This window comes from Columba livia, chromosome 8 (genome assembly GCF_036013475.1).
Source record: "Columba livia isolate bColLiv1 breed racing homer chromosome 8, bColLiv1.pat.W.v2, whole genome shotgun sequence".
Taxonomy (NCBI): domain Eukaryota; kingdom Metazoa; phylum Chordata; class Aves; order Columbiformes; family Columbidae; genus Columba; species Columba livia.
In genome coordinates, this window is record NC_088609.1 from 33961474 (window position 1) to 33972261 (window position 10788).

Genomic DNA, 10788 nt, shown 5'->3' on the forward strand with positions numbered 1-10788 from the left:
AGAATATCAGAGGTACAGTATCCCAGATAGAGCATTCCAGAAAAAGCAGCCCAGATACAGAGTCATGGATACAGCATCCCTGATACAACATTCTAGATACAGCATCCCAGATACAGCATACCAGACATATTATCCCAGAGACATCATGCTAGATACAGCATCCTAGATACATCATCCCGGATACAGTATCCCAGATACAGCATCTCAGATAGAGCACCCTATGTACATCATCCTAGATACAGCATCCCAGATACAGCATTCAAGATAAAGCATCCCAGATACAGCATCCAAGATCAGCACCCTAGATACATCATCCTAGATATAGCATCTTAGATGCAGCATCGCAGATACAGCATCCTTGATACAGCATCCCAGAGAGAGCATGACAGATAGAGGATCCTAGGTACATCATCCTGGAAGGAGCATCCCAGATACAGTATACTTGAGACATAATCCTACATAGAGTATCCCAGATACAGCATCTTAGAAACAGCATCCTAGATACAGCATCCTAGACACAGCATTCCACATACAGGATAGCAGATACAGCATTTTAGATACAGCATCCCAGATACAGCATCATAGATACAGCATCCCAGCTTAGCATTCTAGATGCAGCATACTAGATACAGCATCACAGATACAATATCCTAGATATAGCATCCCAGATACAGCAACCTAGATACATCATGCTAGATACTGAATTCCAGGTAGAGCATCCCAGATACATCATCCTCGATACAGCATCCTAGATACAGCATGCCAGATATAGCATCCTACATGCAGCATAATAGATACAGCATCACAGATACAACATCCTAGATATAGCATCCCAGATACAGCATCAAAGATACAACATCCTAGATAGAGCATCATGGATACAGCATCCCAGACATAGCATGCTTGATACAGCATCCTTGATACAGCATCCTACACACAGCATCCCAAATACAGCATCACAGATACACCATACTAGATACAGCATCCCCGATACAGCATCATAGATACATCATTCCATATACAGCATCACAGATATATCATCCTAGATACACTATCCTAGATACAGTACTCGAGATACAGTATCCCAGATACAGCATTCCAGATAAAGCATCCTAGATGCAGAATTCCAGTTACAGTATCCAAGATACAGTATCCCAGATACAGTATCCAAGATACAGCATCCTAGATACAGCATCCTAGGTACAGTATCCCAGATACAACATCCTAGATACAGCATTCTAAATACAGCATCCCCGATACAGCAGCCTAGATACAGCATCCTAGATACAGACTCCCAGATAGAGTATCTAAGATACAGTATCCCAGAAACAGCATCCCAGATACAGCATCATAGATACAGTATCTCAGATACAGAATCCTAGATACCGAATACTAGATACAGTATCCCTTATACAGCATCCTAGATACAGCATTCCAGATAGAGTATCTAAGATTCAGTATCCCAGATACAGCATCCCATATACTTTATGCCAGATACAGCATCCTAGATTCAGCATCCAAGATGCAGCATCATGGATACAGCAACCCAGATACAGCATGCTTTATACAGCATCCTAGATACAGCATCACAGATACAGTATAATAGATACAGCATCCCAGATATAGCATGAAAGACACAGCATCCCAGAGACATCATGATAGATACAGCATCTCAGGTACAGCATCCCGGATACATTATCCTACATACAGCATCCTAGATACAGCATCACAGATACACCATCCCAGATACAGTATCCTAGATACAGCACACTAGGTAAATAATCCTAGATATAGCATCGTATATACAGCATCCCAGATACATCATCCTAGATGCTGCATCCCAGAGACAGCATCCAAGACACAGTATGCTGGATACAGCATCCTAGATACAGCATCCGAGATACAGCATCCCGGATACAGAATCGCGGATACAGCAACCCATATTTAGCATACTAGATTCAGCATCCAACATACAGCGTCCTAGATACAGCACCCTAGATACAGTGCGTTAGAAACAGTATTCCAGATACAGCATCCCAGAAACAGAATCCTAGATACATCATGCTAGATACAGCATCGCAAATACGGCATCCCAGATACAATATCCTAGATATAGCATCACAGATACCGCAACATAGATACATCATCCTACATACGGCATGTCAGTTACAGCATCCTTGATACAGCATCCCATATAGAGCATCCTAGGTACATAATTCTAGATACAGCATCCCAGATACAGCATCGCTGATACTGCATCCGAGATTTAGCATACTAGATAAAGCATCCAAGATACAACATACTAGAAACAGCATCCTAGATACAGTACCCTAGAAACAGTATCCCAGATACAGCATCCCAGATATAGCATCCCATATAGAATATTCTAGATACAGCATCCCAGATTCAGCATAACAGATACAGCATCCTAGATACAGCATCCCAGATACAGCATCCCAAATAGAATATTCTAGATACAGCATCCCAGATTCAGCATAACAGATACAGCATCCTAGATACAGCATCCCAGATACAGCATCCCAAATAGAATATTCTAGATACAGCATCCCAGATTCAGCATAAGAGATACAGCATACTAGATACAGCCTCCCAGATACAACATCCCTGATATAGCATCCTAGATACAGAATCCCAGATACATTATCCCAGACAGAGCAATCCAGATACAGCATTCCAGCATGCTAGATACAGTATCCCAAATACATTATCCCAGATACAGCATCCCAGACACAGCATCCCAGATACAGCATCCTAGATACAGCATCACTGATACAGAGTTTATTGGACTGTACAAATACGATGGCCTGGTACAACACAACCCCAGGAGTACAAGGCTTTAGTGGACACTGGTGCACAGTGCACAATAATTCCTTCTAATTATAAAGGAACGCAATCCATCAATATTGTTGGAGTGACTGGGGGATCCCAGGAACTGACTGTTGTAGAGGCTGAAATGAGCCTAACTGGAAAAAACTGGCAAAAGCATCCCATTGTGACTGGTCCAGATGCTCCGTGCATCCTTGGCATAGACTACCTCAGGAGAGGGTGTTTTAAGGACCCAAAAGGGTATAGGTGGGCATTTGGTATAGCAGCTATGGACACTGAGAAAATTGAACAGCTGTCTGATTTGCCTGGTCTTTCAGATGACCCTTCTGTTGTAGGACTGTTGATGGTTGACGATCAGCAAGTGCCAATTGCTACCACGACAGTGCATCTCCGGCAATATCGCACCAACCGAGACTCTTTGATTCCGATCCAGAAGTTGATCCGTCAACTGGAAAGCCAAGGTGTGACCAGTAAGACTCGCTCACCTTTTAATAGCCCAATCTGGCCAGTGTGTAAGTCTAGTGATGAGTGGAGACTAACTGTGGACTATCGTGGCCTGAATGAAGTTACGCCACCACTGAGTGCTGCTGTGCCTGACATGCTAGAACTGCAATTTGAACTGGAGTCAAAGGCAGCTAAGTGGTATGCTACAATTGACATTGCTAATGCATTTTTCTCTATTCCTGTAGCAGCAGAGTGCAGGCCGCAGTTTGCTTTCACCTGGAGAGGCATCCAGTACACGTGGAATCGCTTGCCCCAGGGGTGGAAACACAGTCCTACCATCTGCCATGGACTGATCCAGACCACGCTGGAGCAAGGTAAAGCTCCAGAACACTTGCAATATATTGATGACATCATTGTATGGGGCGACACAGCGAAAGAAGTCTTCGAGAAAGGTGAGAGAATAATTCAGATTCTTTTGGATGCTGGTTTTGCCATAAAATGAAGCAAGGTCAAGGGACCTGCATGAGAGATACAGTTTTTAGGAATAAAATGGCAAGATGGCCGTCGTCAGATCCCAATGGATGTGACCAACAAAATTGCAGCAATGTCTCCACCTACTAATAAAAAGGAGACACAGACTTTCTTGGGTGTTGTAGGTTTTTGGAGAATGCATATTCCTGACTACAGCCAGATTTTGAGCCCTCTCTATCGAGTGACTCGAAAAAAGAACCAATTTGAGTGGGGCCCTGAATAAGGACAAGCCTTTTAACAAATTAAGCGTGAGATAACTCATGTGGTGGCCCTTGGACCAGTTCGGACTGGACTAGATGTTAAAAATGTGCTCTAAACCGCAGCTGGAGATAATGGACTTACCTGGAGCCTCTGGCAGAAAGCACCAGGAGAAACCCGAGATCGACCCTTAGGTTTTTGGAGTCGAGGATACAAAGGATCTGAGGCCAACTACACTCCAACTGAAAAAGAGATACTAGCAGCATACGAAGGAGTTCGAGCTGCTTCAGAAGTGATCGGTACTGAAGCACAGCTCCTCCTGGCACCTCGAATGCCTGTGCTAAGTTGGATGTTCAAAGGGACGGTTCCCTCTCCACATCATGCAACCGAAGTTATGTGGAGTAAATGGATTGCATTGATCACACAACGAGCTCGAATTGGAAATCCCAATTGCCCAGGGATCTTAGAAGTGATTACAGACTGGCCAGAAAGTAAAGACTTTGGGATGTCTCCAGATGAGGAAGTAAAACGTGCTGAAGAAGCACCACCGTATAATACTCTTTCAGAGACAGATAAGCAGTATGCACTGTTCACAGATGGATCCTGTTGTCTTGTAGGAAAACATCGAAGGTGGAAAGCTGCTGTGTGGAGTCCCACACGACAAGTTACAGAAGCCACTGAAGGACAAGGTGAATCTAGTCAATTTGCAGAAGTGAAAGCCATCCAGCTGGCTTTGGACATTGCTGAACGAGAGAAGTGGCCAATACTTTATCTCTATACTGACTCATGGATGATAGCAAATGCCTTGTGGGGGTGGCTACAGCAATGGAAGAGAAGCAACTGGCAGCGCAGAGGTAAACCCATTTGGGCTGCCACACTGTGGCAAGACATTGCTGCTCGGCTAGAGAGCCTGCCTGTGAAAGTTCGTCATGTAGATGCTCATGTGCCTAAAAGTCGAGCCACCGAGGAACATCTAAACAACCAACAAGCAGACCAAGCTGCTAAGATTAAAGTAGCTGAGGTGGACTTGGACTGGCAACATAAAGGTGAACTTTTCCTAGCCCTATGGGCCCATGATGCTTCAGGGCATCAAGGTAGAGATGCAACATATAAATGGGCTCGTGATCGAGGGGTGGATTTAACTATGGACACTATTTCACAGGTTATTCATGAATGTGAGACTTGCGCCGAAATCAAACAAGCAAAACGGTTAAAGCCTGTATGGTATGGGGGGCGATGGTTAAAGTATAAGTATGGAGAAGCTTGGCAAATTGATTATATTACACTTCCACAAACACGTCAAGGTAAGCGGTATGTACTTACAATGGTGGGAGCAACCACTGGATGGTTGGAAACATATACCGTACCTCATGCTACAGCCCGAAATACTATCTTGGGCCTTGAAAAGCGAGTCCTTTGGCGACACGGTACACCAGAAAGAATTGAATCAGACAATGGTACTCATTTCAAAAACAGTCTTATAGACAATTGGGCCAAAGAACATGGTATTGAGTGGGTATATCGTATTCCATATCATGCACCAGCCTCTGGGAAAATTGAAAGGTACAATGGTTTGCTAAAAACTACACTAAAGGCACTTGGTGGTGGAACCTTTAAAAACTGGGATTCACATTTAGCAAAAGCCACTTGGTTGGTCAACACCAGGGGATCAACCAATCGAGCCGGGCCTGCCCAATCAGAAATTCTACGGACTGTAGAAGGAGATAAAGTCCCTGTAGTACATATGAAAAATATGTTAGGAAAGACAGTCTGGGTTACTCCTGCCTCAGGCAAAGGCAAGCCCATTCGTGGGATTGTTTTTGCCCAGGGACCTGGCAGCACCTGGTGGGTGATGCTTAAGGATGGAGAAGTTCGGTGTGTACCTCAAGGGGATTTGAGTTTACGTGAAAATATTCAATACTGAACTGCATGATGTGAATTGCCATACTAACAGTATTTAATAAGTGTCTTTCAGATCAAACCAGTGATGATGAAACCAGAGCTAGCTTCTTCGAGTGGCGCCTGACAACTTCTTCGAAGTTGATGTCTTCAACCCACAAACAGTGGTCATGAGATGTACTTGTACCATTTTTCTGCCCTGGGAGACTGTCGTGACAAAATGAACTTAATGAACTTTTCAAAGGATGGTCCACTGATTAATTACTCCTGTGTATATATGTACATATGTATATATATATATATATAGTAGTAGTGATTAATTAGATTATATTGATAGATTGTATTGATAAGGTTTAAGCATTCAGTGAATGGCATATTATAAGGGGTGGAATGTCCTGGTTTTGCTAAAAACAAGTTTCTCTTTTAGTGAATTTGCCTGTCAGCTAAAGCCTTCATATTAACTGCATTTTCCTGGAGAACCAGACACATGTTTTGGTAAACCTAGCAATGGAATGCAAACTTACTGATAAGCACAGACGGACATCTCGCGAGAGGGGCGATGAGAAACAAGTGAGCAAGAAACTGACCAACTGTGTATAACATTCCATTCATGTGAATACTTCATAAAAAAAGTGGGAGATCACGAGGATCTCGTCCCTTTTGCCTTTTCCCTGCTGCTTATGGCCGACATTAGGAGAGGACCTTGCTAGTCGTCCCTGCGAACTGAGGCCTAGTGAGAGACTGAATCCAGCTCCAGTTGGCTGCAGAGTCCAATCCAGGTCTTTGGTTGCCAGCTCTGCAGTTGCTGAAACTTTCAAGATTGGTTTTGTATATTTTGTATTATTTTCTCTATTCTTATTAGTAGCATTAGTAAAACATCTTTAATTTTTTCCAACTCTCTTCACTCTGTCCTTCTTTTCCTCCCAATCATCTCTCCTTAGTGGAAAGGGGGGAGAGAGAGGGAGAAATGTGTGTGGGGGGGAGAGGGGGTTAACAATACATCTGCCAGGGTTTTATTGTCACCCCGCAATCTTAACCCTCGACAACACCACATAATATACGAGGGGTTTTGCAACAAAAATCTGATAAATGGATAACAGATTCTAGGTTGTTAAAATACGAAAGTATTTTAATTGAATCCCCTAAATTCACCCTAGAAATTACTTCCTTGCAGAACCCTGCACAGTTCTTATATGGGGAATCTAGCAAACAATTAACACATGATTGTTTGCAAACAATTGAAGACCAAAAATAAACAACAAATAAGGAAACGAGTTCCTGGCGGAAGGGAACTCCTATACCGGCCATTCTCAAGAATACAGATTGATTTTACAGAGTTGCCGAAGGTCGGATGCTACCGTTACTTGTTGGTGCTAGTAGACCACCTTACACACTTTGTGGAGGCATTCCCAACAGCTAGAGCTACCGTACGTACAGTAGCAAAAATACTGTTAGAAGAAATAATTCCCCGATACGGAATAATTGAAGCCATTGCTTCCGACCGTGGCCCACACTTTGCATCAAAGATTATTACAGAGACCTTCCAAGCACTAGGTACCAATTGGCAGTATCATACTTCATGGCATCCACAAAGTTCAGGAAGAATAGAACGAATGAATGGAGAGATAAAGAAACAACTCACAAAACTAATGATAGAAACCAAAATGTCATGGGTAAAGTACTTGCCCTTAGCACTATTAAACATACGAACGCAGCCGAGAACAGACCTCGGGATCTCACCTTTCGAGATGTTATATGGTATGCCTTATGATTTAAAAATACCACAGGACCACCCAGAAATAAAGGATTTCCAAATAAGGAGTTATCTAATACAGTTATTAAAGCAAAGAAAATATCTTTGGGAAAAAGGGTTGGTGGTACAGCATCCATCTCTGGACATAAAAATACATAACCTAGAACCTGGAGATAAGGTACTCATAAAAACATGGAAAGAAACATCATTAACCCGTCGATGAGAGGGACCTTTTGTTGTTTTACTCACTACAGAAACAGCCATCCGAACTGCCGAAAAGGGGTGGACACACACCAGCTGATTTAAAGGTCCAGTCAAGACTAATGCCTGGACTGCAGAGCCCACAGATGACCCTCTGAAAGTTAAACTACGGAAACAATAAATGGACTTGGGCTTGTTGAATCATACCGTGCAAGTACAAAAAAACAATAAAGTTATCCCATTTGTAAAAATCATAGAGTTAGATGTATTAATATAAGTTGTAATTGTTATCCTTTTATATGTTTCAGATGCACAGTGTGCCGGGAAAAACTGGTGGTTGCATTGCCTAGACGGTATTCCCCTTCGAGGGATTTGTGATCAGTGTTATTCGACTGAACGAGAAATACCCGAATTGGCATTACATTGAGTTTGTTCCCACCCTAATGAGCCGACTCCCCTGAAATTACAAAGTGTGTTGCTGAACCACTGTAAAGGAAATAGCGTGCCATTCCCCCTTGGTAAAAAGCTGCAACTAGGAAACCTACAAGCGACGGAGCGGTCACCGTAAACATTCGGGGCCTCCTGAAGAGTATTCTTGCTGCTGAGAAGATGGTTTACCCCATGGCTCGAAGCAACCGAGTCGACGGATAAGGCAGAGGAACAACACAAAGTGGGGGCAAAAACCCGAATGGAATTGTGCAGCAATGTTGGGAGAACTACCCCAGTGCTAGGCAGCACAACAAATTGCAAAATCAAAGCAAGCTGAACCTAGGCAAATGCAACCCCACCTGATATGCTGTATTAATATTATTACTAATGGCCAGTAATGGGGAGTCAGCACATAGACCATACAAATGGACCCTAATTCAGGTAGAAGAGAGCCGAGTGATTAAAGAGAACTGAGAGGCTGAAATGAGCCTAACTGGAAAAAACTGGCAAAAGCATCCCATTGTGACTGGTCCAGATGCTCCGTGCATCCTTGGCATAGACTACCTCAGGAGAGGGTATTTTAAGGACCCAAAAGGGTATAGGTGGGCATTTGGGATAGCAGCTGTGGACACCGAGAGAATTGAACAGCTGTCTGATTTTTCTGGTCTTTCAGATTACCCTTCTGTTGTAGGACTGCTGATGGTTGATGATCAGCAGGTGCCAGTTGCTACCACAACGGTGCATCATCGACAGTATTGCACCAATCGGGACTCCTGGATTCCTATTCAGAAATTGTTTCATCAACTGGAAAGCCAGGGTGTGATCAGTAAGACTCGCTCACCTTTCAATAGACCAATTTGGCCGGTGCGTAAGTCTAGCGATGAGTGGAGATTAACAGTAGACTACTGTGGCCTGAAGGGGGAAGGGGGAAAAAGGGTGAAGGGAAACCTTCTCCCACGGTTTTGATTGTCTCCCCACGATCAAACCACGACAAAAACAAAGAATCAGTGTGGTGAGGCTGTAGAGTGGCCCTTGGTTTGTCCTGCAAACAAGCTCTGAATGCGGATTCTTGCAGGTGTAGTGGAGCAGGCAGCAGCATCTCTGAGCAAAGCTCTGGGGGACGGGGTCCTGTGTGCTGTGGACAGCTTCCCTCGCCATTCTCTGCTCCCTCCTCCTTCAAGCAGGGGGTGTCCCATGCCGCGCACAGCCAGTCCCAGCCGGGCCTGGAGGTGGGTGTCTCCGTGACGACCACCCGGGCTCTGTGACGTCATAGCCAGAGGCCATTGTGACAAGGGGGTCCCCACCCTGACTGTGGGGGTATTTAAGGAGCGAGAGCCCTGGGGTGCTCACTCCCAGGAGAGCAGCTTCTCAGGAGGCAGCATCTCCCCTGGGTGCTCAGCGCAGCTCTGTGGTAGACGAGACCCAAGATGCCCATTGACGAGGAGGCGAACGCCCACTCCCAGCCCTTCAGGCTGCCCCCCTTGCTCCATAGGCCACAGGGGAGGGACGGGACAGGGCAGGAGGGAGAGGCCGGTGGTTGGACGGGGCTGCAAGCAGCTGCTGCGGTGCCGGGACTGCCGCCTCCATCCCATGTGTCCTGCTCCTCCTCCTGCCCGCAAATCAGCCACAGCCTGGGCCAGCACACCCTCCAGAGCACCTGGGTCACCCCCTTGGTCCAGGAGCACTTGCAGGACCACCATAAAGGTCCCCAGGAGGAGTCTGGCTGGCCTCGCAGCACCAACACCGAGGCAGCAGCAGAGGCAGAGTGCCCAGCACCTGCCCCACAGGGCCCCACAGCCGACGACGCGGCTCTGTGGGACACAGCCCAGCGCATCGTCAGTGAGGCCATGCGCAGGGCTGTGGCTGAGATCGTGGCAGCTGGCCAGGAACCGGAGGAACAGCAGGACCTGGCCCAGCGCATGGACTTGCAAGATGAGAACAGCAAAGAGGGGTGCCAAGGCGGAGACAACATCCACAGCATCTGGATCAACCCCTCGGTCCAGGAGCACCTCCAGGATGCCCCTGCAGGTCCCCAGGAGGGGTCTGGCTTGCCCAGCTGCACAGACACGGAGGCGGCAGCAGAGGCAGAGCACCCGGCACCTACCCAGCACAGCCCCACAGAGGACAATGTGGACCTGGCAGACATTGTGCAGTACATCATCAGTGAGGCCGTGCGCAGGGCTGAGGCTGAGATCCAGGGACCTGGCCAGCAACAGGTGGAACAGCAGGACCTGGCCCAATGCATGGATGTTCCAGTGGCAGCACCAGCACCTGCAGGACTTGAAGCCATTGAGGCTCATTTGGCAGGAGAGGATGAGGGACAGGCCAGCACAGCCCCTCTCGTCCCAGTTGCAAAGGATGAAGAAGAGAACACGGTTTCTCCAATGTCTGCAGAGCATGGAGGAGAGACCAGCGCAGACATCACCTGCCCAGCACATGGCGCAGCTCCACGGTGACGGCCTTCCTGGTTCAGGAGGGCGCTCCGG